General features: G+C 43.6%; 1 protein-coding gene across 2 annotated transcripts in view; it reads right to left on the bottom strand.

The window, feature by feature from the left end:
- Positions 1-16,794, bottom strand: part of DDR1 (discoidin domain receptor tyrosine kinase 1) — a 49,189-nt gene extending 32,395 nt beyond the window's left edge. The window contains exons 1-2 of one of the 2 annotated variants that reach the window (XM_069943769.1): positions 16,441-16,794; positions 11,807-11,873 (exon numbers count right to left, since the gene is read on the bottom strand). The gene's annotated coding sequence lies outside the window, so the exon portion shown is untranslated. The remainder of the gene's footprint in view (positions 1-11,806; positions 11,874-16,440) is intronic. The other variant, XM_069943770.1, reaches the window with a different exon arrangement.
- Between the last annotated feature and the right edge of the window lie 2,853 nt (positions 16,795-19,647).

Raw genomic sequence — 19,647 nt, 5'->3', positions numbered from 1 at the left:
TTTAGGTGCTTTGAGTAATAAAAGATAAAAGGCCTCAGGCTGTTCTGTGTTACGTTCCTGTTAGACAGCTTTCACTGTTTAACCCCCATGCATGCCGAAATGTCGTAAGAGAACGCATTGTTAACCCCTCCACTGCCAGGTTATCTCTCTAATTTCTTAATGAATCCAGGTTTAACACTTTAGGATTATTAGGGTAAGGCTGGGTTCACACTGCTTTTTTTGCAGTCTGTTTTTTCATCCGTTTTAGGCAAAAAAAAAAAAAAAACGATTAAAACAGTTTAATTTCTGTGCATCTGTTTTGATACCTTTTTCCATTTATTTCTTTTATTAAAAAAAAAACACAGATCAAAACACGACCACGTTTTTGTGTACACAAAAAAGGACGCATTTTGATCCGTTTTTCTTATAATGGAAGCATCCTTTTTTTTCATCCATTTTCTACATTGGAAAAAGCGCAGTTTGAACCCAGCTTAAGGGTCTTATTACACTGAACGATTTTTAACGACTAACGATAAACAAATGAGTTTGTTTATCGCTAACCTGAAATTGTTCACCATATTACACAGAACGATAATAGTTAGTTACGATCGTTATTGCGATCCTTACTTATGCTGCGTTTACACGGAACGATTATCGTGCGAATTTGCACGATAAAGATAGAATTCGAACGATAATCGTACGTGTAAACACAGCGAACGTTCAAGCGACGAGCGAGAAATCATTCATTTTGATCTTACAACATGTTCTAAAATTGTTGTTTGCAAAAAATTCTCGTTCCGTGTAAACAGTCGTTCACAAAACAAATTTTCCGTACGATATATCGTTCCATCTAAACGCTGATCGTTATAAAAAAAAATTATTACTTCGAAATCGTTAATCGTACGATCGTACGAATTATTGTTCCGTGTAAACGCAGCATTACTCCTTCTGATCCCAGCAAAACAATGGACAATGTACAATTACACTGAACGATTAGTGAAAAAAATGCGGAACTTAAGCGAACGAACGTGGAATTACAGCGAACAATTAGCGAACGATTAACGATAATTTTAGGTTCAGATCTAAAGGCCCTATTCCACGGAACGATTATCGTTTGTTTTCGGACGATATCGGCCGCTACGGACGATAATCGTTCCGTGGAATAGAGTGCAACGATCAGCCGACATCGTTCATGTCGGCTGATCGTTGCAGTCGCTTTTTTTTCAACATGTTGAAAAACAAGTGACTGATATAGCAGCGATCTGCTGCCGTCGCTCCGTTGAATAGGAGCGTCGGCAGCAGATGCTGCTATATCCTATGGGCTGCCCGGACGATCTAGCGATCCCCCGGGCAGCCCCCCCGCAGCTCCCCGCCGCCCCCTCCCGCACTCACCCGCTCGCTGCAGCCACGTTGAATAGCGGCGGCAGCGAGCGGCGAACAAGGAGCAAATGAGCGCTGACAGCGCTCGTTTGCTCCTCCAACGACCCGTGGAATACGGGCTTTAATCAACGAACAACGACATACGAACGATTTTTCGATCGTTGCCTGCAATTACACAGAACGATTATCGTTTAAATTCGAACAATTTAACGATTTTTCACATGATAATCGTCCCTTGTAACAGTCATTGAGCAATGATATCAGGGACTATGGGGGGCGCTGTGCACACATAGATCTCTATTGCTGTATACCATTTCTGATGTAGATAGTCATTAACCCTTTGTTACGTTAAGTCTTAATCATGGCCGTGACCCGTGTTTAACCCGTTCTCTGTCAGATACTAAAATGCACACACATAAAAAGTCATGTACCCGGCAGAAACACAAACAAGCGTGCAGCTGGTTCTGTGCACGGCTGTGCATTACATAACGTACATATGTAAAGTATTACACACACATCTATGCATACATGCAGGGTATGTCTCTCACGCACACGTGTGCACACATGACAGGAATTCCTGGGTGGTGCAATCACTCCTGGAATAAATGAAACAAGATCTGTGGCTCCCAGCTGTTTGGGAGATTTGGGGCGGGGGCGACTGGGGGGTTACAGGGACCTTATGTCGCTATATGTTTGTGCCTATGTGAAATATGACATTTTTATTACAAGGATTCAGGGACAAACCTATGAATGTAACGCACAGTATATCTGGGTGTATGTCTGCTGCGGGGGCGATGCACAATTGTCGCTCAAAGATGGAAAGGACAGGCTTAGACTTGACTTGCAATAAGATATAGAAATCTGTTGGGAAGGAATAAAATTAGTATTGGAAGTAAATCTGCAAAAAATATTGTTGTAGTTGTATGGCGGCCATATTGTTGTAGTTGTATGGCGGCCATATTGTTGTAGTTGTATGGCGGCCATATTGTTGTAGTTGTATGGCGGCCATGAAGTGGAATAGGAGAAGAGGGAGACTTACAGAAACTGATCCAAGGGACAGTAGAGCAGTTGTCCATAGCAACCAATCAACTTTGACTTTTCAGGCATCCTTGTGCTGCATTTACACGTAACGATTATTGTGCGAATTTGCGCAATAACGATAACGAATTCGGACGATAATCATACGTGTAAACTCAGCGAACGATCAAACGACAAGCGAGAAATCTTACATTTTGATCTTTGAACATGTTCTCAAATCGTCGTTGATCGTTCGCAAAAAATTCGCAGATCGTTCCGTGTGAACAGTTGTTCGCCAATTTAACTAATGTGTGAGATAGGCTTAAGCGATCACAAAACGATCGCAAAACGAATTCTCCGTACGATATATCGTACCGTCTAAACGCTAATCGTTATAAAAAGAAATCGTTCCTTCGACATCGTACGATCGGGCCAATTATCGTTTCGTGTAAACGCAGCATTAGGGTCCTATAACACTGAGCGATTTTTAACGATTAACGACTAACGATAAACGATTGCAAACGAGATTGTTTATCGTTAACCTGAAATCGTTCACCATATTACACAGAACGATAATCGTTAGTCAAGATCGTTACTATGATCGTTATTGCAATTGTTACTATGATCGTTTATTCCTTCTGATCCTAGAAAAATAATGAACTATGTGCTATTACACTGAACAATTAGTGAAAAAACTTAAGCGAATGAACGCGGAATTACAGCAAATGATTAGCGAACGATTAACAATAATTTTAGGTTCAGATCTAAATAAAAGATCAACGACATACGAATGATTTTTCGATCGTTGCCTGCAATTACACAGAACGATTATCGTTTACATTCGAACTATTTAACGATTTTTCGCACGATAATCGTCCCGTGTAATAGGGCCCTTAGTTAAATGAAAGTAGTGAAGTGATTGGTTGCTATGGCAACAGATCCATCTTTTATTAGTGCTAGTTTTGCTGGAGAAGTTGCCCATAGCAACCAGCTTTTGGCCTCTGGAAAATGAAAGCTGGAATCTGATTGGTTTCTATGGTCTCAGCTGTTCCTTTGCACCAGTTTTGTTAAATCTCATTCAGTGGGCCTCATTTACTAACAATGAGTCAATTTTAAAGGGGTTATCCAGCGCTACAAAAACATGGCCACTTTCCCCCTACTGTTGTCTCCAGTTCAGGTGCGGTTTGCAATTAAGCTCCATTTACTTCAATGGAACTGAGTTTCAACACCCCACCCAATCTGGAGACAACAGTAGGGGGAAAGTGGCCATGTTTTTGTAGCGCTGGATAACCCCTTTAAGCCATTATGCTGTCAGTTTTGCCTGTTTTTTTCAAATTCATTAATGTAGCGCACGCCCTATGTAAATCTGGAAGGTTTTTCACAGGACGAAACTAAAACCTGTAAAAAAATGACACTTTGCTTAAAGGGATACTCTGGCGAAAATTTTTTTCTGTCAAATCAACTGGTTTCAGAAAGTTATATAGATTTATAATTTACTTCTAACACAGAACTCTCTGCTGCCACCTCTGTACGAGACAGGAACTGCAGAGCAGTAGCAAATCCCCATAGAAAACCTCTCCTGCTCTGGACAGTTCTTGTCTCGGACAGCAGTGGTAGCAGAGAGCACTGTGTCATACTGAAAAGAATACACCACTTCCTGCAGGACATACAGCAGCTGATAAGTACTGAAAAACTGGAGATTTTTAAATAGAAGTAAATTACAAATCTATATAACTTCCTGAAACCAATTTATTTAAGTACCCCTTTAATAAATCTGTCAGTTGTGGTGGGTTTTAAAGGACACGTCCATGACACACCCACAACACGCCCACTTGGCAGGTTTTTGGACAGAAATGGTTTTTGAAACAACTGTGTTGCACGCTTTTACTAAACACATTGGAACACTAAAACAACAGGGAAAAATGGACAAAACCCCGACAATTTGCTGCTGGGAACACCTTAGTAAATAAGCCCCAGTGTGTCTTAAAGGGGTTGTCTGATCATTGACATGTATCCCTTATGTACTTTATACGGAATGAATTTATCATCTCAGATATCTGGCTACTGGATCCCCTCTAAACATTGAGAATGAGGTCCAAGGTCTCCCACCATAATGGAGTGGAGGATGTGTATGAGGACGGCTGCTCCGTTCATTATTGTCTATGGGAGCTGCTAGATATAGGCAAACTGAGAGCAGCTTAGCCCCCTCTCTCTATTGGCAGTCCATGCATGCTCCATGCATGAGCATGCATGTGTATGGGAGACTGGGTAAGACAGATGCCAGCTGTCACTTTATATAAACTATATTGCCAATTTTACATGCCAGGCAAGTTTTTCCATTTTGACAAATTTACCACAATCTGCAACATTTTCTCCAGCTTCTCCTATACTGTAAATCTCTTCGAGTGTCTTTCCTACAGTCTAACATTCCATAGGTTGTCCACAATACACGGACCTTTTCAATAGAGCATAGTGATCTATGCCGTAATTGTGATCCGTACAAGGACCTGCCCATTTTTTTTGTGTAACATGTATGGACGAGTGAATGAGTCTATTCAAATTGATGGGACCATAGTGCTGTCTGCAATTGTGGACAGCTTTCGGAACGCCTGAATGAGGCCTTAGGGCCCTTGCACACAGTGGAAATCGCACGGATAACTTGCCACGGATTCTGTGCGCGCTCCCACTTGAACATCCGCCTGTCCCATAGACTCCATTCAAGGCTCAGACAGATTCAGCCATCCGCCCAAAGAATTGACATGCAGTGTCGGACTGGGGTATCTGGGGCCCACGAGAGGAAATGATCCTGGGGGCCCACCAATGAAGAACCAGGGAGAAAAGACATGTGAGTGAGTAGGTTCTAAAGCTGGGGGCCCACCGGAGGGTTATCTGACCCTCCGGTGGGCCAGTCCGACACTGTTGACATGGGAAATATGAAGGAAGGACTTATTCTTCTGCATTTTTACTGCATCCACTTCTGGCCTTGGCTCAAAAACACCAGCGTCAGTTTTCCCCCCCCAAAAAACTGCCGTGTTTGACACGAGCCTTAAGATCCCATTGACGTTGATTGGACCTTTCATAGCCATGTGTAAAAGAAGTGATGTCTCTCTTTGTTACATTTTTCCCATTTCTCGTTTAACGGGATCCTTTCACCCCGGCTGCCAGGGCAGAGCCCGCCCGACCCCCAGTGAAGCCCATATACTTACCCCTTCCACAAAGTCCCGCTCCTGGACCAGGTTCCGCCGCCGAGGAATTGCCGTCAGAATTCTATATGGTCGTCGGACTCATCTCTGGTATCTAGCATAACGCGCGCAGGGCTTCTAACGGCAATTCCTCGTCGGCAGGACCGAGTCCAGGAGCGCGACTTTGTGGAAGGGGTAAGTATATGGGGCTCCACCGGGGGGTCGGGTGGGCTCTGTCTCGGCAGCCGGGGTGAAAGGTCCTCTTTAAGTTAATAGAACTGTTGTGCAAACCCCAGAATAAGTGACATCCTGTATTCTGAGTGTATTGCTCGGGAAAGGCCATTCTTGAGATTCCTGTCACATATTGTATAGTTGGGATTTTTTTCCCTCAGGAAAAATACAGCATGTGAACCTCTCTATAAGGGTCATATTTGCAGCCATTTTACAAATCTGGTTAGTCAGGTTTTAATAACCACCAATAAAAAAATCTATGGATTCATATTCTCCATATGCCTCCTGTTTCTTAAGGGAATCACATGGAACTCATCAGAAAATAATAATGGCATCTTGCATCACATTCATTATAGAGGCGCATATGGCGGCAAACGGAGCTCCTACTGGTCGGTATTATGCAGGACACCGGGGGCTGCCGTACAGGTGCCTACAGATGGTTTTACAATGTTCATAAGGTTTTGTTTATGGCAAAAATCACCACGTGTAAAAGACCAATATAGTAGTTTCTGACAGGAAAAAAAAATTGGAAATGTACATCCAAGATTCGCTGTGTGTAAATGTGCCGAACCATTACCCATGGTTCATTAGGTTTTTGGAACCTTAATGTTTTATGACCAATAAATGGACGAAATCTGTCTGTGACTGCACCAATCTCTCACCGACCAAGATTTTATTGCCAATTGAGTCCGTAGGTAATAAAAGATTGGGGTGGGAAAAAAACCCTATAACCCATGGTTGCAGACAAGAGCCCATCAGCCCGGGGTCACACAGGGTGTTTTTTGTGGTGTTTTTAACGCTGTTGTATTTTACAGCAAGGCCAGCAATATAATGTTCACGGATGGGAACCACGCAGCGTTTTTACTGCAACTGTAACAAAACTTTATTGGCTTTTTCCGTCTGTCTTTAACAACTCTTAGGTGTGATGGAAGTGAGGTGAAGAGATGTCACACTGTTGTCCAAGAAGCTCTTACACATGGCCGTATGATGGAGTCATATGGCATGAATGTGGAATACAGCTCTGACATAATTCTTATGGGCCGGTACTGTATCTCCATAGTGTTTACATGTAGACACATGGAAGCTGTGCATGCTGGATAAGGGCAGTATACTTCCAAAATGGCGCCATATGGGGGCAACATCTTCTGACACATGGAATACCTAAAGTGGCAACACGTCTTGAGGGCTCAAGGGCTGTGGTGTCCCAGTATGCCAAGTTTTGCGTTTGGCTTGGGAAAGTACAGGCTATCAAGGTTCTATGTGAATAGTTGCTTAATATGATGTGTAGTGTGCCAACTATACTTGAGCACACCCGGGTTTAGAGTTGTGATTCCCCAATAAAAGTCTATAAATACCAAGTAACCTGCTAGTTAATTTAGATGGAGTATGGGAGAGATGAAGATGGACATAAGAGCAAGATAGAGAGTAGAAGCCAGTTATTTGTCAGGGTCTATCCAGGGACTCATAGAGTCAAGCATGGTTCTTGTGAATTAAGAGACACCTGGAGTACCAGCTTGAGGGACTAACCTTTGAGGTAAAACACAGCGTTGTTCTTCCTAGTCTGAGAGGGTAGCATTTAGTCCAAGCAGTATGAAACTATGGTGGACTTGTAGTTGACTTCAGACCTCTGGTGTGAATCGCGCCACCTCAGGTACCATCAACATCTCAGAACACCTACAGATTGTCATGAGTTTCTCTCCACCTACCACACCATTTGTTGCTTGTTCATATAACTTGGAATTGAGACTGTTCTAGAACTGTATCTCCTTGTATGTGGATGATCAGTTACTGTTAGTTGTCCATTGAATTGCACCACTATCTGGTCCAGTCCTTATATCTACCAGTGACCCCGGTGACTGCACTACTATAACACCAAGGGCACTATTGAGTACCACTATAACCAATGGGTCGGTGGGTTGCAGGGGTATCTCTTTGGTCAGATTTCACTCTGGTAAAGTTCACATCAGTATTTCTACTAGAAGAACATAAGGTCCTTGCTTTCCCAGAAACTACATTCGCAGTCTCCTGTCGGTATACTACACTGCTATTTATTACAGTATTTAGGTATTTGGGTCTGGGGGCAACGACAACCTCAGCACCCTATATATCTATGCCTGTGGCCTAAGGGTTCATAGCTGTGGGCATGCCAGATTTAGCATCTTGATCTTCATTGATAAAACTTTGGAGTAAATTTGGAAAATGCAGATTTGCGGCAGGTCAGGGCCTGGTACCTGGGTTAAAATATCAGGAGCAGCAGATGCCCAGTTACACCAGGGGATGATATGTGGGTGATGAGGGGGAGGGGGCGAGGATCAGCTGCTCGGTGTGTCAGGGGGCGTGACGGAGGGACAGCTGCCCGGAATAAAGGAATCAGCAAGAACAATGGGGCGATTGTGAAGCACAGAGAGAGACATTGAAGGAAAAGAAAAGATGCATGCAGCCACAAAAGCAGACTGGGGGGAGCATGGAAAGAGCAAGTGACAAGATGGGTGATGAGCTGGAAGGGACAGGACAAGATTGTGAGAATATGTGAGATACAGAAGTGGCCTTGGATAACACGGAGCGCGGGTGTGAGTACCCGGGATTATTCAGGAATAGTACAAGATTAGAAGCGTGAGATTAATAAGTATTAATCCCCTCATTTGTATGTACTGCATTCCTCAGCGTTCACGGCCCCTCCTTATCGTCCCAACCTCCATGTCACGTGTCAGTCCCCAACCCAGAAATCTCATTTTCACGATACCTAGATACATACCACACCGCTTCATGAACACCCTGCATGGAGCCATTAAATCGTCAGCTATGGTGTCAGGTATCAGACTGGCGCTAGGGTGGCACACCAATGCTTAGTATACCGATACGAGGGCACTAGAGCAAGGTCCAAGCAAATCTCAGCTAATAACTAGTCAATCTGGAATAAAGTCATGCTATGTTCTTGCCATGCTTATCCGAACACAGTCAACGTATGCACCAGGAAAGCTCCCAGCACATGTATACAACATAGTGGTTAGATTAGTCCTGACAGACGCCATAAGGTCATATGCAACGTATACTTCATTTCCTATACTTTTACAATGGCTAATATATGCCCACACCTTCTTTTTTGCCTAAAACTGGGCTATGCGTTGGCATCCTGTCAAAAAGTCATACCAATATATAGCCAGATGTTGACTAGTGACTTTAATGGGCTGAACAAGTCTGTGACTACATTCCATCCATTTCCTGGACGTATAATGTTAGAGCATGGCAGACCAAGGTTTTGAGAGCCCCATAGACATGATATGTTATATGTACATATATGTTTGGGGAAAGAACCAAACATTGTCAAAACTAGACAGTTATGTTCATCCCAATATAGTCAATGAGCCCACTAGTGACCCAGAACGATGGCCCACTGACACTTGTGACCCAGAACAATGGCACACTGCCACTAGTGACCCAGAACGATGGCATTATGACACTAGTGGAACAAAAACAATGGTACACTGACATTAGTGACCCAGAACAATGGAAAACTGACACTAGTGACCCAGAACGATGGCACACTGCCACTAGTGACCCAGAACGATGGCATTATGACACTAGTGGAACAAAAACAATGGTACACTGACATTAGTGACCCAGAACAATGGAAAACTGACACTAGTGACCCAGACAAATGGCACACTGACACTTGAAACCCAGCACAATGAAGAATAATAGCTAATAATAATAATAATAATAGAATAATTAGGATAACAGTAAGGTAATTAATGACTCTGTACAATCACCCAGCGATAACTGTGGACCTAGAATAATGGCATATTTCATTACTGAACTCATGGCCAAGTTATAGGACGTGGTGTATTGGTGGAGCTGGCCTTGGTTATTCCTTTTTTATCATTTCTAGGTCTGAAGTTCTTGATACACTAAATTTAATGGTCAGGTTATCAGAAGAGTCATCAACATCACCACAATGGGTTGAACAATTACACCATATGTGGCTCTAAGATTGCTGCCCTTGTGTTTGTGTGTACCAGAATCTGTGAACAAGTAGGATCTTTACTTTCTTTTGTCCTATAACCTCTTCTCTCTCTGCTCTTCTGTTGCACTCTTTTCACTCAACAACAGTGCGCCTTACACGCTGGATAGGAAGTTAGTCCCTTGGGTGAAGAGGAGGAGTCTTAGTCGAGATTCTGTGGAGGAAGGACACAGTCCAGATAGCTCTCCACAGTGGTCCTACCTGGGCCCTGGCCCTCTGCCAGGTCACCCCGTAAAGAAGAGGAGTAGTCTTAGTCAGTAACCCACATGGGTAGGACGCAGGACAAACTTCTCCCTCAGTGCCTATACTCTGCATGATGCAGTGTTAAACCCCTCAGGAGAGGATTAGCCAACAGATCACCTCAACCCACGCTGTGGACTAGGAGAATCAACAGTGCGGGACAGTATCCACTGAAGAGCCAAAGAGCTAGGAACTGATCCGGGTGGAGCAAAGTTACTGTTACTGTACAGCGTGAGTGTCAGCCAGGAAACCCTCAGCACTCTGCTCATCCCAGGTAACAAGGTCTGGGGCCTGTGTCACCTATAAGTACGGTTCAGCCAACGCTAGTGGGCATAAGGTGGTGTGAAGACTCTAGAAAGGTCAATACACAGGCACAGGTTTCTCATTCTTCTTCTGAAAGTATTCTATATACTCCAACATCCCGGCAGAGCACATTACTACTTGGGTTGAGACTCTCACGGCACTCTCCTTTCTACTACGCTACCTCAGTACAACTCTACCAACACTACTACATCCTACTCAGCGCTTATCACACAGATCTGGTGGTTTTATATTTAAGTATTTATTGGAACTCTATCAAGTGTATATCCAAGCTCATCTGTATCACGTGTTGCACATTTGCCAGTAGTAAAGCAAGTCAACATTATCCACGGAGTCTGTGATTATTCACTACCACCTGCACAGCATATACAGCGCAACCTTGGGACATCTCCCCTTTCTGTGGGTAGCGGGTCCCATTATTTGAGAGGGTCATTACACCGCTCTGGCCATCTGCGACTACCTCACCAGTGACTATACTATCCCAAGGGACCCGGTAGCAACCCGACAGGACACCGACCACCGGGGAAAAGGGTACAACCGGCCTTACACCTTAAAAGCAGGCGTGCCATCACACCTGTGTGCCCACCTGGCACTGGCGTCACGTGACAAAGTCTTAAGGTTCGGCTGTATTTCGCCCATCCACCACAGTAGTAGCGTCACATTTCTATTTAGCAAGTGACCGGCCATCCTACTGCTATAACACCATCCGGGGGTCACCACATATATACAAATGGTGTCCTGTGAGGTGCTAAACTATAGGAACACTCAATCTACAAAGTGCTGTGTATACAACACTCATCACACATCCCTCTAAGACCTTGTCTCGGACATAAGTCAGCTGAGGCCGATCCTTACACGGCTAGTCACAATAATGTGGCTTAATTGAATAAGACATGACCTCATAGACACAGCCCCGCCGGAATCTGAAGGAGAAAAAGTCAAAGGCATTCACACATCAACAACTAACAAGGGACATTCCTGGGCTCTGTGCAGACCATTAATTTCATTAAGTACAATATGATATGTCTACAAAGCAGACTTAGGGGACAAGTCATTTGGCAAATGGTTAAAGGATCACCAGAATTAGAAAAACATGGCTGCTTTTATAAAAAAAAAACAGCGCCACGCCTGTCCACAGGTTGTGTGTAGTATTGCAGCTCATCCCTATTTTATGGTGTTGGGCTGCAATACCACACATAGCCTGTGGCCAAATCTGGCGCTGTTTTGGAAAAAAAAACAGAAATAGGGAATAGAATAAGCGGACAATATACTATTGTATTGGAAGGAAGGTGCGATTTATGGATTAAAGTTTCTTTGTGCAGCCAATTGGGCGAAGTCCAAGTGTCTAGTAATTCTTGGGTCCCGAGGCCTAGTAAAGAGGAATCAGGGCAGACATCCAATACATAACACACAAGCTAGATAGTGCCAAACATACATGCTATTCAGAGAGTCAGTGCTGAACGGTTGTATAGCCAAGAAGTGTCAGGGGCATTTCATGCAACCTGTGTGGGTAGGATAAAATAGGATTAAAAAAATCACAAAAGTTTCAATAAAGGAATTTCCTAGAAACTTTTTTTTTTTTTTTTTTGAAAATTTTAAAAAGCTGCAAATATAGACTATACTAACCTGCCCCCTTCCTATGCTGCATGGTAGGCTCCACTGCTTCTTTTGACATCCAGTTTATGCAGGACCTGCACACCCAGCCAATCAGTGGCCACAGTGGTGACACAACTCTGACACTGATTGGCTGGATGGGCTGTTGCTGCAGGAAGCAGTGGGGATCAAGAGTTATTGCAAAAGCAGTATCAGGGGATCAGGGGGCAGGTGAGTATGTTGCTTTTGTTGTTGTTTTCTCCATTATTTAAAAAAAAAACATTTATTTATCCATGCCACAAATAACCACAGAGCAATAAAAATTGACACACATAAACCCTAGTATGAAAATAGGTGCCAGACCAAAATAATAATAATGAGTAACCATCTTCTGATTCCTGACACCAAAGAACAGTCCATTGTGGGAACTCTGATGAGGGATACATATAAGAACTGAGACAGTAAGTAACATAGAGACGGAAACCATTATCTGTTTCCATGGGCAGCCTGCAGCCAACAGAATGATGACATCAGCCAAGCATTTAGAAATCAATGCAAATATGGTAAACTGACCCGTCACAGTGCATTGATGGACACTGAGAAATTAGCGTAAAAAGTTAAATTACACTTTAACCCTTAGAGGACCGGGCCAATTTCAATTTTTGCGTTTTCGTTTTTTCCTCTTTGTGCTTAAAAGGCCATAGCAGTTGCATTTTTCACCTAGAGACCCACATGAGCCCTTATTTTTTGCGTCACTAATTGTACTTTGCAATGACAGGCCGAATTTTTTCAAAAAGTACACTGCGAAACCAGAAAAAAATTCAATGTGTGGTGAAAAAAACAAATAAACAAAACGCATTTCTTTTATTTGGAGGGTTTTTGTTTTTAAGCCGCTTGCCCTGGGGTAAAACTGACTTGTTATTTATGTTCCTCAAGTTGTTATGATTACAACGATATGTAACATGTATAACTTATATTGTATCTGATGGCCTGTAAAAAATTCAAACCATTGTTAACAAATATATGTATCTTAAAATTGCTCTATTCTCAGGCTTATAGAGCTTTTATTCTTTGGTCTATGGGGCTGTTTCAGGTGTCATTTTTTGCGCCATGATCTGTACTTTTTATCGATACCGTGATTGCGCATATACGACTTTTTGATAGTTTTTTTATTATTAACCCTTTAAGGACATGGCCCATTTTCGTTTTTACGTTTTCGGTTTTTCCTCCTTGTGTTTAAAAGGTCATAGCACTTGCATTTTTCCACCTAGAAACCCACATGAGCCCTTATTTTTTGCGTCACTAATTGTACTTTGCAATTACAGGCTGAATTTTTGCATAAAGTACACTGCGAAACCAGAAAAAAATTCAAAGTGTGGTGAAATTGAAAAAAAAAACGCATTTCTTTTATTTGGGGAAAATGTGTTTTTACGCCATTCGCCCTGGGGTAAAACTGACTTGTTATGCATGTTCCTCAAGTCGTTACGATTAAAACGATATATAACATGTATAACTTATATTGTATCTGATGGCCTGTAAAAAATTCAAACCGTTGTTAACCAATATACGTTCCTTAAAATCGCTCCATTCCCAGGCATATAGCGCTTTTATCCTTTGGTCTATGGGGCTGTGCGAGGTGTCATTTTTTGCGCCATGATGTGATCTTTCTATCGGTACCTTGATTGCCCATATACGTCTTTTTGATCGCTTTTTATTACATTTTTTCTGGATTTGATGCGACCAAAAATGCGCAATTTTGCACTTTGGGATTTTTTGTGCTGACGCCGTTTACCGTACGAGATCAGGAATGTGATTAATTAATAGTTCGGGCGATTACGCACGCGGCGATACCAAACATGTTTATTTATTTATTTGTTTACTTTTATTTAAAACCTGGGAAAAGGGGGGTGATTCAGACTTTTATTAGGGGAGGGGGCTTTTTACTATTAACAACACTTTATTTTTTTTTTTTACACATATACTAGAAGCCCCCCTGGGGGACTTCTAGTATATACACTGTGATCTCTCATTGAGATCTCTGCAGCATAGATATGCTGCAGAGATCCATGAGATCGGCACTCGTTTGCTTTCGGCTGCTGCAGCCGAAAACGAACGAGTGCCGAGCCGAGGACGGCGCCATCTTGGACGCGTCCCCGGCCGGCATCAGTAACGGAGATCGCTCCTCCGGGACAAGGTCCCGGAGGAGCGATCTCCCCCACTAGACACCAGGGAAACGTTGCCTCCGGTAATCGGAGGCAGCTGTCAACTTTGACAGCTGCCTCCGATTAGCTAATTAGCGGGCACGGCGATCAGACCGTGCCCGCTAATAGCAGCGGTCCCGGGCTACTCGCGGCACCCGGGATCGCGGCACTTCAAAGCGGGGCCGCCGCGCAGCCCCGCTTTGAAGTGCAAGTGCGGACATATGACGTACCGGTACGTCATATGTCCTTAAGAGGTTAATAATGACACTTTTTTTTTTTACTTTTACACTTATATTAGAAGCCCCCCTGGAGTTAGGGTTATTCCCCCTGGGGGACTTCTAGTATAAGTACACTGATCTCTCATTGAGATCTATGCTGTATAGTTTTACAGCATAGATCAATGAGATTGAGCCAGAAGCAATCGAGTGCCGAGCCGGGATCAGCGCCATTACAGCGCAGACTCCGGCCTGAGCCGGATGTGTGGATCGCTCCTCCGGGACAATGTCCCGGGGAGCCGATCCACCCCACTAGACACCAGAGATGCAACTTTGCCAGCTGCATCCGATTACTTAATTAGCGGCGATTGGACTGTGCCCGCTAATAGCCGCGGTCCCCGGCTATGAGTGGCACCCAGGACCATGGTGGTTCAGAGTGGGGCCACCGCACGGCTCCACTCTAAACATCCCTAGGCGGCCCAGGACGTACAGGTACGCCCAGGGTCGCCTAGGGCTTAATGAGAGAGGTCTGGCGGATTATATAATCCAGCAGCCAGATAACAAGCACTAATTTACCTCTTCCCATGCCCGGCACGGGGAGAGGTAAGTTAGTACAAGTGATACCTTGGTTTAAGAGTAACTTGGATTAAGAGCGTTTTGCAAGAAGAGTTCACAATTTTTCAGAATTGTCACTTGGATAAAGAGCATTGCTTTGGTATAAGAGCTCCCTGTACTGGGTGGGAGCGGGAGTGGAGGAGGGGCATGGTCTGCATAGCGGGGTCTACAGCCCTGTACTCTGACACAGGAAGTCTCCCTCACCTTCCAAATCATAGCAGATCCACTTCAGGCTGGGGCTTACATCAGGGGACAGGACTGTGGAGGTAATCACTCCATAGCTGTAACCCTTCTCTCCCCGGACAGAGAGTGCTGCATGTATGTGCCCACATCTGCCCTGCTCATTCCTTCATACTCCCTGTTCTACATGGAATCATTATTTTTGGAGTGTGGAACCAATTGTCTGCATATCAGTGATTTCTTACGGGAAAATTTGCTTTGGTTTCAAGAGTGGATTTGGATTACAAGCGCGGTCCCGGAACAAATTATGCTCGTAATCCAAAGCAACACTGTACTTGTAATCTTGTAATTTTATAATCCGCCGAACTTCTCTTTTAATACTATACTAAAGCACCCTGTTATGTCTATGTTATGCATGGGCCTGAGGAGGCGGAGCATGATAAAATCAAATAAATGAATGAGCCCTCACATCATGCTCTGCCCACTTATAACACAGGGTATCATTTTTTCCCCAGAGTGTTTCTTTAACACTGACCCCCTACCCAACATTTAATCATAAAGGGGGATTTGGGTGAATATATAAAAAAGTAGTAAAAAATTCTTTACATTTCTTGTACGACCATTGGTACTTTGGGTATAAGTGACTCACAGACTCTTAAGAACAGGGTTCCTGAGTCTCCCATTAGAAAGGAGCGAGAGTCATACATGCTCACTGTCTCACCAATCATTGTCTATGGGCGCTGATAGAGAGGCCGGACAATCTTCAGTGGTCCCATAGACAGTCAATAGAGCAGCACTGTGCACGTGTGACCACTGTTCCATTCCAAATGGAAACTCAGGAGGTACACTAGACTATTCTTATATGGAGGACCCCTTTAATATGTCCAATCATTGGTGAATTCACTGATATCAAGTGTCAAAGTACATATACTTACAGGTTTGTGTCAGGTTTGTGCCAGTTGCCTTAATACCCAACCCTACCCCGTAGTCCGGCCATGCCATCCCAGCGATCGGCCTGTCATCCTGCCCATGACAGTGAGTTTAGCCACTGCTATTGAGTCACATATAATGAATCAGTAAAACGTGTGGTTGCGGTCACCACTTAGTCCCCATCTTAAAATATGTAAATGAGTAATAAACCTACTTGCCGCCCCCTAAAACCATAAGGCCTATATAAGAAACATATTATAGCTGACATGCCAACAGGTTCTAATATGGCAGCCATGACAATACATTATACAATATATTGCAATGCGTTTACTTACCACCAATATCGTCTCTAATTCCGATTTGTCACCATTCATTAAATAAAGGATTTTTTAAGGTCCGATGACCAAGTATTTGGAGTGTTCTTGGGTCTCACTTGATGGTAGATGACAGCAGGGTTCACAGTATGTGACAATCCTATAGGGATCCAGTGATAGATTGGGGATCAATCCAGGGGTCCTTGGACTCTATACATTTCCATAGCTCTGTATGATCTGTGACGTCTGAAGGCTACCTGTATATTGGGGTGTTATATGAAGTGTTGTGTCCTGTACACCGTCCTACACTGCATCTCTCCAAACAACTCTGTCTTCTTGCTATTTTCTGTTGCCGTCAATGTTCCTCACAGGCCTCTCCTCACTCTCCCACTTCCCAAATGAATTCCCCCTCCTCAGTCTCTGTGTCTCTGTGCTCCCCCCCTCCTTCCCACCACCTGTTGCTATAACTCAGCCCGGCACAGTCCCCCAGCGATAGTGACACAGGCAGTGACCACAGACAGACAGACTGACAGACACTGACATCACGAGACAGCTACCGGGAGTGTTCCACAGATTTCTGTGCGGAGGTACGTGACCTGCCAGATACCCATACATTGAGCCACCAAAATCACTCACCTTGTTCTAGAACTTAAAGGGGTTACCAACGACATGGGGTTCCAAGTCACTTCCCCTAGGAAAATGTGTATGAGATTGGACTCATCGGGGAAAAAAATTAGCGGAACGGCTATAGGGGTGTAGAGATACACATCCGCACTACTTTCTCTGTGTCTGCAACCGAGACTCGGATTGTCTTGGTTATGTGGTACATGGTCAGGAGAGAACATGCTTAGTTTGCTCTTCTCCTGGTTCTTTCCAGCAGTAATTCAGGGTCTGAACACCCAAACCCTGTTTGACCAAAACTTTTGAAGCGACAGTTCCTTATTAAAGTTACCCCTATGTAGTCAGTCTATGCCATAAAAGTTTGGCCGGTAGGAGTCTGACCTCTGGAAACATCACATGTCCCAGTATCTAGTCCTCCAATGGATGCTCCATCCAGTCAAATAAGGAATAGGAGTCTCCATTCGCAAGATTACGAGGGTAATGATGATCAGATTTTCTTGGTCTTCTAGGTCCATATGTCATAACTGTCTATCTGCACCCTTCCCTGTCTCACACACTTTGCTCCTGTTCTGCCCCCTCTTGTACTGGCCGCCATTGTTGACATCCACCATCCTTGACCATATACCACATACCAAAGTGATCCATAGATCTAGGGCACCATCTTAGCCCCCATGGATTGTACATGGTACAAGAGAGTCCACACCTCGAAAAGGACTTGATTTTCCTTTGTTGTGAGAAGTCCTCAGTTGAGTATAATATCTACCCACGCGTAGGGGCCAGGGTCCCGGCTTATGTCATAGAATGAATACGCAGCCGGTCATATCTTATAATTAGTATATAGAGATATTTCTGGATCAGACTCGGCTGCTAGAGGAGACTGGCACAGAGGAGACTCGTGTGGAAGTATCGTTTCCCAATTTACTTCAGGATCTTTCATACCTGGACCCCGCTGAGCAGGGAAACCTCACACCCGTCAGACAGGCCAAGGCCCCGAGCTGGCCAACAGGAATTTCACACTAGGAGGGAACAGTAGTCGGGTTCCTATTGGCTGCGGAGTTGACTCTTTCAGTCTCCTCTGACTGCTGGTTGTCGGCCAACTACAGAGTGTAATGCTCTGTCTCTGAAGGATATGTAAGCAGGTTATAGTAGCCATAGAACATTGCAGATATGCTGTATTATGGGACCTAATGGTAGTTATTTATCAGGTGCTTCAGGTTCACCACCATATTATGATGTCAGCTATCGGCTGACAATGGTGGTGACATCATCTTTATACACTGAACAAAATGGCACCACGCAGGGCAGTATATTATTGCACAAAGTAAAGTTTATACATTATATAGGATATGCAAATTACCTTTTGGAGGTGGTGTCCCTTCAAGTCACTATGTGGCTCACTAAAATGGGCACTTTCATTACCAATAAATCATTGTAAACTATTAGGGGAGGTAATCTACTACAGCTTTGCAAATTTATTCCCCCCTGTTTTTTATATGAAATACAATGCCTTACATTCAGCCACTAGGTGTCTCACTTACTGGAAAACTGCAGTTTAGGCTCCATCATAAGGGCCATTTGGTCTTTAGTAACAGAAAAAGAGACCAAATGCAGGAAGAAATGTCAGTTGGCCCAGTGAATGCTGATTGGCCCGTGACTGTGCACGCCCCCCACGTCCCTGTGCAATACTGAAAATGAGTAAAGTAACTGATCTTAGGGCCCAGTCACCAACTTAGAGTGAAATGCAGTAGGAAGATCTGCGTATTGGAGCAGAAAATTAAATTCAAAATGGACAGCATACATAATGCAAGCATTAACTATATATTTGCTGTATAAATATATATATATGTATATATATATATATATATATATATATATATATATATATATATACATACAGGTACTCTATAAGAAGCTAAGAAGCCTTAGAATGTGACTGGTAATTTGACAAACCAAGCCAGAGATCCCCCTCTAAAAAGACTTGTGACCCTTCTCATAGTGCCATGCTAGTGGATAAAATGTAAAGATGGCACCAAAATGCAATGGGTCACTCTGAATTTATTTTTATTTATTTCTTTTAGTTGTTTCAAGGTGAAATCACTCATATCATGAAAAATCTTTGATTTCATGCAATGTTAGGCTGCATTCACACGTTCCGGGAAGTTGTCCGTGCTCACGGATCCGTGCACACGGACAATTTTACAGCCCATTGCTTTCTATGGGGCTATTCAGATGTTCCGTGATTTCACGAATCCGTGATCCGATCCGTTAAAAAATAGGACATGTCATTACTCGGAACGGATGCACGGAAAGGATTCCCCATAGAAATCAATGAGATCCGTGTTTTTCACGGATGTACACGGATGTGATGTAATCAATGTAATTTAAAATGCTGTAAGACAGATCCGTGAAAAAAACGGACACGGATACAAAACGGATGCAAAACGGACTGTTTTGCACAGATCACGGAGGTAGCTGCCGGACCACAATCACGGACCGGGAAAATCACTGAACGTGTGAATGCAGCCTTAGACTTCACAGCTCTTCACAAACCGTATTTTTTTGTTAACTTCTGTTGCAGATTCAGAATATGCGTGTTCTGTATTTTTC

This window comes from Dendropsophus ebraccatus, chromosome 10, assembly GCF_027789765.1.
Source record: "Dendropsophus ebraccatus isolate aDenEbr1 chromosome 10, aDenEbr1.pat, whole genome shotgun sequence".
Lineage (NCBI taxonomy): Eukaryota > Metazoa > Chordata > Amphibia > Anura > Hylidae > Dendropsophus > Dendropsophus ebraccatus.
The sequence above is the reverse complement of the archived record's forward strand: the minus strand, read 5'-3'. Positions and strand labels throughout refer to the sequence as shown.